General features: G+C 29.9%; 1 long non-coding RNA gene across 1 annotated transcript; it reads right to left on the reverse strand.

Annotated features, from left to right (window-relative positions):
* Positions 1-1,217: 1,217 nt before the first annotated feature.
* LOC146933702 (uncharacterized) lies at positions 1,218-1,688 on the reverse strand. The gene is made up of 2 exons (XR_015008434.1): positions 1,635-1,688; positions 1,218-1,557 (listed from the first exon to the last, which is right to left on the reverse strand). It is a non-coding gene; the product is annotated as an uncharacterized LOC146933702 (long non-coding RNA).
* Positions 1,689-12,435: the final 10,747 nt, after the last annotated feature.

Below are 12,435 nucleotides of genomic sequence, written 5' to 3' on the forward strand. Positions count from 1 at the left end.
TAAATTGTTACTAAAGTTTTTATTAAGTTGCATTAAGCTGTTTTAGGGTTAGGCTTAAATAGTTAAATAAATTAATTACTTGTACACGAAAATTAAATAAATTATTTTTCATATTATATAAATACATATATGCGGGTTGCGGGGCTGGGTAGTACATTGCCCATACCCGTGCCCATACCCATGCAAATTTGCGGGTAATTACCCATACCCAAGCCCAGACCCATGAAAGCGGGGTTTTACCCTACCCATAGCGGGTATTTTTTGCGGGTGCCCATGGGGTCTGGGTCTAATTGCCATCCCTAATAATAATCCTTTACTAGATTTCAACTAACCCATCTAATTCAACATCTATAATTAAAGAATTTAGTATAATTATGCAACAAATAAAATTACTAGAGTAAAACTTTATATGCAGTATTCTAGTCCAATTCAAGTGGTTCCCTAAATTGTTTCGTCCATTTCTAAAAATACAGTCCTCTTATTTTAACCGCAAATTCATCTCGTCAAGGTAAGAAAATGGAGAGTCTTAAAAAGTTAAAATCACAAAGATGAAACAAATGTAAACATCCAAGGATATTAAACAATGGTATTAGTAATGATCAATGATGTTGTGTAAAAATTCAAGCCTGTCCAAGGTCAAGTAGGATAACCTTAAGCATTTTTAGTTCTATATAGGACCAATTAGTTTCTAACATAATTCTGGAGTTTTGATTCACATCTCAATGTCATTAATTTCTAACATCATGTTTAATCATACAAAACTAGAATAGTCTCCACATATGCTTAATCCAACTGATTCTTAATGCTAATTATATCCTAATCCTAATAATCATAAAAACATGAGTGGAGACTATTTATGCAACTACACAAGGAAATCTACCTATCTTAAGTCTGCCAAAGATGCCAAAACTAAACAAAATAGCTTTAAAACCAAAACAGCCCAATACAAACTATAATTACTACAAAGCACCAAAGCTGCAGATCAGAAACACACAACTATGCATCTGGACATCAAACAGGACAACACCTAAACATAAAACTATCCTTGAAAACCAGGGGAGAATTATCCTAATCTCCCTTTAAACCACGACTCTTTAAACCAGCTCTATGCTAGAATTATCCTAATCTCCCTTTTAAGAACAAGTTCAAACAAATTACAAGCAATAATCTCTCTTCAACATAAAAAAACTTCCAAGTAGGATTATAGATCACACAAATTAACACAACTTATATAGCATATATAGAATTGAACATACACAAGACATATAAAGTACTTTTTAGTGGTAACATAAAAGATAATAAGTATGTATGAGTATGAGTATCACATCACTCATGTAACTCATCCTCTTAATGCAAGCAATATATAAATTGTCAATGCTAGAATAAAAGAGAAAATGCAAATAAAGCATACAATTATCTCAAATTCAAAAGCAGAATTTCACAGACAGCACATCACCAACAAAGCACTTCTTCCTACTACTGGTGTCCGCAGGTACAATTGTTCTCGACACCGCCACCGGCACCGCCACTGCCTCCACCTTTGAAGAAGAACTTCATCTAATAAACAAAATAAAACGATATAATAGTTAGTAACTGAAGAAGAGAGAAAGGAAGAGAGAAAGTGAGTGACAAACCATTAACCCATTGATGAGAATTTCAAGACCATCCTCTTGCAACCTACGCAACAAAGAACGGTGTTGAACTGGTTGTGGCTCATTAAAGTGAAGATGCATTGCGTGATGATGATGATGATGGTGATGATAGAGCACCTGAACATTGCCATTTTCATTGTTGTTGTTACCGTTTTCATTTTCTTCATTCATCATTTTTGCAACTTTGCTAGTGTGAAAGGGTTGTAGTGATGCTAGCGTATAAATAGAAGGGTTGGTATACCCTAACCCGGCCCAATAGACATCTCACTTTTCATATATAAGATAAGATTTAGAACTATGAATTAAATAACGTTCATTTATTTGCAAATTTAATATAATAATAATAATAAAGTGCCTAGCGAAATAAATGTGTACTTTGAATTAAATAATATTAACTTATTATATTCAATTTTGTACTTTTAATTGAATAATAAATTTGTTAACCTTTTAAATAATTTAAGTTTATAAGTCTACATTATTATTTTTTGTATATTTAAATGTATTATTATAAGTTAGAATTGACATATGATATCATATATAGTCAAATTCTATAAAAAGTCGTGTTATATATCGAAAGAGAGTTATTAGTTCTCTTGTCTGATTAAAAGTAGACCAAGATATTTATTTAAATAGGTTCATACGAAATAAGTTTTTAAATAGGCTAACAAGTCAAAGTGCGCTTTCAAAAGTCCGAGTTCAAACCTTAAAAATAAGCCTACGACGGGTCATAGACCAGACTTAGGCCTTAAAAAATTTGATTGATCAGACTTAGATTTTATAAAGTTTAGCTCGACCTAATCTATTCTCAGGGGGCGGAGATACGTTCCAGTCAGGGGCGGCAAGCGCATCCCCCTTAAGTCTTGAAATGCATACCAACTATAATAAGACAAGCAGACTCGTCTTGAAGAATTACCGAGTAAGAATTACCAATTATTATTATTATTATTATTATTATTATTATTATTATTATTATTATTATTATTATTATTATTATTATTATTAAAAGAAGTAAAACAAAATAAGACATGAACAAAATAAAATGATTCGACCCCAAATATTTTGGACAAGAACTACGTGTTTTTTTATTTCCCTTTTGCATCCAGGGATAAGATAAGTAGGAGCAAGGTCTTCCCCTTATCAAACCAAATAACAATAATAGAAACTCTTTTATCTTCGTTATTTAGTATAAAGTACTTTTTTGTTTGTTTCTACTATATATTTTGTGTAAAATAAGGTATTGTAGAAATATCATCATAATTTATATACAATTAACTAATGGGTTATGCTAATAAAGTGTCAACTTGTTAAAGGTTTTAAAAAATAAAACAGTTGATATTTTTTTTTTTTGGTAATAAACAGTTGATAAATTTGATATAGAAATGATTGTTTTTTAATATTTCAACGTGCTGAATACACAAAGTTCAAGTTAATATGTCTACTTCGAACTTCTTAACAAGTGTCCCTCCGCCATTTCTTGATTGGAAGGAAATCATTTCTAGTGAAATTGTATGTTGCTAACACCTTTCCCATTCGTAACCAAGTAATGATTAAATAATCAAGTTAACATTTCCCTTTTAATAAATGATGAGTTGACTTTACCTACACACAAATATAAAATAATTGACTAATTACGGTAGATTAATTAAGGATGTAAAAATAAAAACCAAATAATTACATTTAAATGGTTAATGAGCTCTATCAAAAAGCAAATCGTTTGAGAGAACTCGTGTTCGACAATATTTTTTAATCTGGTTTTACTTACTTCATGGCGAAACTCTGAATTACTATGACACTTTCCTCTAAAAACGGAGGATTAACACACAAAAAAAAATTAAAGAAAAAAAATAATAGACTTAAAAACTAGAGATATTTATGATAAATAAAAAAAATCAAGATAATCTTTATATTTAAAAACGCAACTTAGTGATAGTAATATTTAATGAAAAATAATGATAGACTAACTATCCTTTTTATAGTTCCTTAAAAAAACACTATCCTTTTTATAGTTTATGGGGGACTTTCGTTTATGATGATGTTACTCTTCTAGAATAAACATGTAATTTAATGTACATTCTAGAATAAACATATCTTTCTATGAAGAAGTCAAATTGGTACAGGGAGAAATACCTACTTTTTTTTTTTTTTTTACAGAAATAAACTTAATTCATTTCATTATTAATAACATTTGTAATATAAGATGACATATAATCATGAACTTGAGAATTAGCATAAGATAATGACGCCCTAGCTAACAAGAGAGCAACAATATTTGCTTTGCTCCTAATAAAACTTATCTTAAAGTTTTGATGATTCATAAGTGAAGTTTTGCAAGTGTTCAGAATAACGCCGAACGTGGAATCGGTGTTACTCACTTAATATTATTACTTTTTTTTTCGGTACCTCACTTAATATTATTTTTTTGACAGATTGTTGTTCATTAATATTATTCTTAATTGCTATTATTATTATTATTATTATTATTATTATTATTATTATTATTATTATTATTATTATTATTGTTATTATTAATATTATTATTGTTATTAAAAGAAGTAAAACAAAATAAGACAAGAACAAAATAAAATGATTCGACCCCAAATATTTTGGACAAGAACTACGTGTTTTCTTATTTCCCTTTTGCATCTAGGGACAAGTAGGAGAAAGGTCTTCCCCTTATCAAACCAAATAATATTAATAAAAACTCTTTTATCTTCGTTATTTAATATAAAGTACTTTTTTGTTTGTTTCTACTATAAATATTTTGTGTAAAATAAAATATTGTAGAAATATCATCATAATTTATATACAATTAATTAATGGGTTATGCTAATAAAGTGTCAACTTGTTAAAGATTTTAAAAAATAAAAGATTTGATAAATTCGATAGAGAAATGGTTGTTTTTTTAATGTTTCAACGTCCTGAATACACAAATTTTAAGTTAATATGTCTACTTTGAGCTTCTTAACAAGTGTCCTTCCGCCACTTCTTAATTAGAAGGCAATCGTTTCTAGTGAAATTGTATGTTGCTAACACCTTTCCCATTCGTAACCGAGTAAATGAATTTAATTTATGGTTAAATATCAATATTTTTATTGGATCTTTTCAAAAAACCGAGGGACAAGACACAAAAAATAATAAAGAAAAACATTAATAGACTTAAAAACTAATGATCGTTATAAAAAGAGATAAATATAACTTAGTCATAATTTTTAATGAAAATTAATGATAGACTAGCTATCCTTTTTTTAGTTCCCTTAAAAAAACACTATCCTTTTTATGGTAGTTTATGTTGGACATGTTACTATTCTAGAATAAACATTACATGTAAGTGTACATTCTTTTTACCGACTTCATTTATGATGGATTACGTGTTCTAATTAATACGAAGCCTTGTTTCGGTTAATTATTTATCCGTAAGATTACACAAAGAATGAATACTTTTTTAAAATAAGTATTTTTGCGTATTTGTCATTGTTCATTAGCCCTCTTGTGTTGTGTAATAATTGGATTTAGACTACTCTTTTACAAATCATACTTAATATGTCTCACAAGAGGTGGTTTTAGTCACTCTTTTTCTTCTTTTCTTTTCTTTTTTGGATTTGGTCTTTATATATACAAAATATATCAAATGGTTAAATAATCAACTCTATCAAAAGACGGACTGTTTAGATATGTTAAAATTTATTTACCTCTCAATCGAACTCTATATTATTAGACATCCCTTCCCCTAGAAATTGGAATGTTAACACACAAAAAAAATTTTTTGTTGTAATATTAATTTTTTTTTCAAAAGTTCAAGTTTAGGCTTGTTAATTAGATGTTGGTCTGTTATTTTTTTTTTTTTTTGTTTTGAAGAAAGATGTTGGTCTGTTATTGTTTCATACCACGTCGATATTGGTTATCACTTCATTTTACTCCATACATCTAAATTTATTGGTATGAAATTTGAGTTCGAATTCACGACAAAAATAATCTTTAACAATTTGGTTAATATTTCTAAGTTGTACAAAACTTAACGACCACAAACCTAGATTTTATTACAATAATTATTACCTACGAAAATATATTATATAAATGGAATCCTTGGTCGAAATTTGCATTCAAGATGTTTTCATTTGTTTTGTGATTGGTCAAAACCATTAAATAAAGAAGGTTTGTTAATATCGATCTGTTTAAGATCAATCAAAGCTAACAAATGCTAAAACCTGATACATACATATTCAATATATTTCAATTGATTTACATGAAAAGGAAAAAAGAGTAAGGGAAACACATAATGAAAACCTGCTAAATTAATCCTATTCATTTTTTTTGGTAGTGTAAATTTATCTTATTCGAATCACTTGGTCAAAATATGAGGAAAACATAAAATAAATTGTTTTTAAAATGCTTAGGTGATAAAGAGGATTTGCCTATCCTCGCATAGGGGCGAGTATGCCGATTTTTATAAAAAAATAACATCAAATTCACAAGGACCGCTTTATAGTTTTACAACAACAACAAAACTTTATCCCACTAGGTAGGGTTGGCTATACGGATAAAATTAACTGCATTTAGTAAAAATATTAACATATCTAAAATGAAATTAACTTTTTTATAGATTTTCAGACTCCATAAATCCATATTCGTTATTAAATTAATAAAATTATACAATTGTTGTGTCCTCGTGAGCTTAACTCAGTTGGTTAGGACAATGCATAAATAAAATATGCAAGGTCCAGAGTTCAAACCCCGGCCACTACCAAAAAAAAAAAATACAATTGTTGCGTTAGTGTTACATGAAATAATATATAACTGGATCTCCTAATTAATGATTTTTGTTTGATTAGTAATTTGTGAATACCTGGTTTGGAGTTATTGATCTCCTAATTAATGAGATGATTCCATTTTTGTTTGATTAGTAATTTGTGAATACCTGATTTGAAGTTATTGATCTCCTAATACAATTGTTGTGTTAGTGTTACATGAAATAATATATAACTGGATCTCCTAATTAATGATTTTTGTTTAATTAGTAATTTGTGAATACCTGGTTTGGAGTTATTGATCTCCTAATTAATGAGATGATTCCATTTTTGTTTGATTAGTAATTTGTGAATACCTGATTTGAAGTTATTGATCTCCTAATTAATGAGATGATTCCTACATGGATGGATACATACATACACATATTATTTTATAGCCTATATATAGACATCATTCAAAACAAAAATACCAAGTCCAAGACCTAGAGACGATAACACATTTACAAAGTAACCGTTTTTTATGATTTTAGTCGAGAAGTTTACTAGTCCTATTTGCCAAATATTCCCCCTGAAACAAAGCCACATTTTACATTAAACTTGAAATACTTTTGACTTATTGGAATAATGATTGAGTATTATCCAAGTTGCGAATGCAAATCACGATATATCGATATCACAGTTAATCAATAAAGATTACGTTTCTTTTGTGATCAGTTGTGTGGAAAATAAAAAGTATTCGAAGACACATACATTTTGTGTGGAGGATTTTACATGAAAAACTACCACTCAAAAATGATCTTTTTAAAAAAGAAATCAGTTGTGATCCATTGTGTGTTTTTTGTGGGCAGCATAATGAAACAATTTCACATCTATTTATGGATTGTCATTGGTCAAAGCATATATGGTTTGCTTCCGCCTTGGGTGTGGTGTTCAATTCACATGCTTCTAGGTACGTGCCCTTTCAAGAGTGGTTGAAAATAATTATTATTGATGAAAATGAGGATGTTATAGTTAATGTGTTGGCCTTGTGTTTATGAAATTTGGTGCACTAGAAATAAAAAATGTTTTGAGGGGACTGAAATTGATGTGGCTACCACTGTACATAAGGCACGAAGATCTATTGCTAATTTTAATAGTGCTAATACGATGTTGTTGGAGACGTTAAGTGGAGGTCCAAACTTACCTATATCTGATGTTCACTGGACACCCCCCGATAATGGTTGTTATAAGCTAAATGTTGATGCAGTCGGTCCAATAGAGGGAGGTAAGTGGGGTATGGGTGTTGTTGTGAGAGATTATGAAGGTATTGTGGTTGCTGCTAGTCGTTGTCAAGTCTTTTCATTACCAGATTCAGAGGTAGCAGAAGCTTTGGCTATGCGAAAGGGGTTGGAAATTTGCAAAAGACGTGTTTTTTCTGAATCTTATAGCAGAATCAGATGCTTCTAATGTGGTTCAGGCGCTGAACACTCACCAACAACATCCCAACTATGTTGGATCTATTATCGGAGATTGCATTAATTTTAATGTCTTTTTTCGTAGTTTAAAATTCTTGCATGTTAGACGTGAGGCTAATCAAGCTGCTCATTATCTAGCTCAATACTCTCTTCATAATCTCGATTGTATATGGATTGAAGAGATCCCACCTTGTATTTCTACAGTCTTAGCTTTTGATTTATTGCCAGACTTTTGTTAATGAAATTTTATTTATCGTCAAAAAAAATAAAGATTACGTTTCTTACTCTAAAAAAAAAAAATTACGTTTCTTCTTCAATATGAACAAGGTGTTCTTTATTAAATAAGAAATTTAATATTTAACATCAAGATTAAGATTCTTTCTTCAAAAAAAAAAAATCAAGATTAAGATTCTAGACGATATACACATTCCCCCGTTATAAATCATTTAGTACTAGTCATATTAACCAACAACTACATATATGTTGTCAAACTTTCTTTGATGGAGCATAATCCCTAACATAATGAATCACATATTCATCATAAGATTGAAATCTCTATAAAATAGGAGAAGCTGTCAAGTTGCAGTGATGTCAAAGATTGTTGGAATTGCGTTGTGCATGAAAAGCCAAAGGAAATGTTGAATCTTACCTGGAATCGACATTTTCCAAATTCAATCTCAACTTTCATTATCGTTTCAATCTCTACAATGCGATAGAAGCCAACTATTTGTTGTAGAGCAAGAATACATGTATCACAAATATTATCATCAAAGGTCAAAGGGAGAGGGGACAATAGCTCAAACTCTAGTATTGACTCGTAAACTCGCATGAGTATACATTTTTAGGTCTAATTTAATGTTAACTTGATGGTAAACTCATTTTTATTGAAATTGGAGCTTGAACCTAATTTGAGCAATTTAACTTGCAGTAAAATCGATATATGAAAATAGATAAACCTTTCCGAGTTTAACCTAGTTGTCTATTTTACTTTAAAAAAAAACCTTTTTTTCTGTCCCAAATTTCTTTTTCTTTCCGCCCATAAATCCATTTTTTTTCCGTCTTCCACTTTTTACACTTAAATAACTAAACCAAACATAGTATTATGAGATGTGACTGTTTGGTCTATCAAGAAAACTCAGAATGATTTCTTTTGGTGAATTTCTTATATAAAAAGATTACAATTTTTTAAGTAGAGGGAGCCATTGGCATCTATGGGCTCCTTAAGAGATCCGTCACTGACAATAAAATATGATAAGTTAATCCTGAAACATATTATATCATGTCTATGTGTTATACTCTTTTATCCCCCATATATTAGTCCCCTTTGCCTTAGTTGTTAGCGCAATTAATGTGTTTATTTTGTGTGCTAATATTATCAAATTGACTTTGTTTTTGTATGTGTATTAGATCTGACTTTTCATATTCCAAGACAAGTTAGTAATATTAATTAGGTATATATTTAAGAAAATAATAATAATTATTGCATTGAAAAAAAAAGCTTATATTTAGGGACAACTTTTTAATCAAATGGGTGCTTATATATAAGGACGGAGTGAGTATATAATTGTATGATTAGGGTAATCTTGTCATTTGAATATGATTTATTTTATCATGTCCTAGTTAAAAAAAATGTAACATATTTAAACTTAGAGCAAATTGCACTTACCTCCTCTGAGGTTTTATTAAAACACACTCACCTCCCCTCTAGTTTAAAAAAAACATTAACCTCCCTTAATTATTTCATGATTGGAGCACTTTGCCTCTTGGACACTAACATCTGTTAATTTTAACGGTGTGCACCAAAAAAATTCCCCTTCATCTTCATTCACAGTCCTTCATCTTAATTGGATTTTTGTGATTCTCCTGCACACTGGTTCAATAGACGTTGTCGTTTAAATGTTTTCTCCAATTTTCACCATATTTTCATCACTTTCAACCCTCTTCATTTTTTATACGCTTTCTCCAATTTTCATTATTTCTTCACCTCTTCATTCGTTTGAATAAGATTTTACCTATTATATAGCATGCCTTTTCAATTTGTTTTGCACATGTGTTAATGGAAGCAAATTTGGTTAAAAACTCACTGGTCTGCATGTTTGGTGCAGACAGATTTGGCACAAATTCAATAAATAATAATGAGTTCCTTACAAAGCAATAATATAACAGGAATATCATAGCAAAGACAATGTTACTATCTGCAGAGCAAAAAATTGTAGTCCATATTCAAACATATCCAAAAGGCTGGTTGTTGATGAGGAAGATTAAACGTTGTTTGATGGTATGCGATTAAGCAAGATGCAAGAGACAAGTAATCGTGTGAAGCTAGTTGTGTTTTGGTGGAAAAGTGATGAAAGGTCGGTGACAACGTTCCATGTTCCTAGTTTTTGGGAGAAAAAGCAAATTAGGGTTTAACTTTTGATGTTAGAGATAAATAGTGGATGTAGAAAGTGTTAGTTAACGGTGTTAACATAAGAAAGGTTAATGTTTTTTATAAACTAGAGAGGAGGTGAGTGTCTTTTAATAAAACCTCAGGGGAGGTGAGTGCAATTTGCTCTTAAACTTAAAAAAGTAATAGATAATGTCATCCAATTTCTTATCATGTATACATCAAACGGACACCACTTGTGTACCATTGAAATACCAATGTTATATAACATTGACTAATAAAGATGTGCCACATAGCACTTCACATGAATATATTTTTTCTCTGGACACATGACAAAATAAATGTTTATCTTATCGCTAACCAATCTTATCCTGCTTCTATTCTATTATGTCTCTATCCTATCATATCCATCAAACAAACCCTAAAGATGTAATATTTGAATCCTAACAAGAGAGAAAATAATAAAAAAAACAAATATACAAGAGAGAAAATACAAATATACATGAAAATAAAGAGTATATTGCGCAGAATAATGAAGGGCAACAACAAATTAGCTTTCAAGCTTAAACATATTAAAAGTTCTTTTAGTCAACATGTAACACAAAATTAGATAATAAGTGTGTATCACATACCTTACTCCATATTCAATATATCAATCATTACCATAAAAGAAAAAATTTGCAAATAAAGCATAGAATTAAAGTGGAGTATTTAAATTTAAAAGAATAATTTTGCAAATCACAAACAGTTTAAACATATTGTCCTACTACCTCCTTTAAAAAAAAAAAAAAAAGACATAATGTCCTACTTAACACCAGAAACTAACTCTAGGTCCATTTCATCGTAGAGCAAAAATAAGACACGGTTGTTGAGCAAGTCTAAAAAACATAACAGATAATGCTTATAACAGATAACGCTTTCAATTTGCTCAGGGGAGGTGAGCGTCTTTTAATAAAACCTCAGGGGAGGTGAGTGCAATTTGCTCTTAAACTTAAAAAAGTAATAGATTATGTCATCCAATTTCTTATCATGTATACATCAAACGGACACCATTTGTGTACCATTGAAATACCAATGTTATATAACATTGACTAATAAAGATGTGCCACATAGCACTTCACATGCATATTTTTTCTCTTTCCTCTTTAGACCTTCCTATATGACACACCTTCATTGGCCAATGTTATATAACATTGGTATTACACAAGTGGTGTCCACATCAAACGGACACATGACAAAATAAATGTTTATCTTATCTCTAACCAATCTTATCCTGCTTCTATTCTATTATGTCTCTATCCTATCATGTCCATCAAACAAACCCTAAAGATGTAATATTTGAATCCTAACAAGAGAGAAAATAATTAAAAAAAAACAAATATACAAGAGAGAAAATACAAATATACATGAAAATAAAGAGTATATTGCGCAGAATAATGAAGGGCAACAACAAATTTGCTTTCAAGCTTAAACATATTAAAAGTTCTTTTAGTCAACATGTAACACAAAATTAGATAATAAGTGTGTATCACATACCTTACTCCATATTCAATATATCAATCATTACCATAAAAGAAAAAAATTGCAAATAAAGCATAGAATTAAAGTGGAGTATTTAAATTTAAAAGAATAATTTTGCGCATCACACACAGTTTAAACATATTGTCCTACTACCTCCTTTAAAAAAAAAAAAGACATAATGTCCTACCTTAACACCAGAAAACTAACTCTAGGTCCATTTCATCGTAGAGCAAAAATATGACACGGTTGTTGAGCAATTGTCTAAAAAACATAACAGACAATGCTTATAACAGATAACGCTTTCAATGAACAAAAGATTCACAATAGTACTATATTTATTCCTAAACAATGACCAACATTCAAATTTGTAACTACTAGTAATTAGGAATAAATATTATGACACGGTAAAGAACACAAGTTTACCCGTTCCAGCACCCCCACCTAGCCTCATATTATGTGTCAAGAGGGATGCATACCACTTAACTATCCTAACATAAGTGAAGGAATTAAATTAACTTCATAGGCTGCTAATGGAAGACAAGTTCAAACTGAGGTAAGGTATATTGGCCTTTTGAGTGTGTTATACAATGCGCTATACTATAAAACTGAGAGTGGGAAGATGCTTATAAACAACACAGAAATGATGACAGGGTTAAACAACGTGCTATACTATAAAA

The sequence above is a fragment of the Medicago sativa genome, chromosome 4 (assembly GCF_051527215.1).
Source record: "Medicago sativa cultivar Bolivia chromosome 4, Bolivia_mono, whole genome shotgun sequence".
Classification (NCBI taxonomy): Eukaryota; Viridiplantae; Streptophyta; class Magnoliopsida; order Fabales; family Fabaceae; genus Medicago; species Medicago sativa.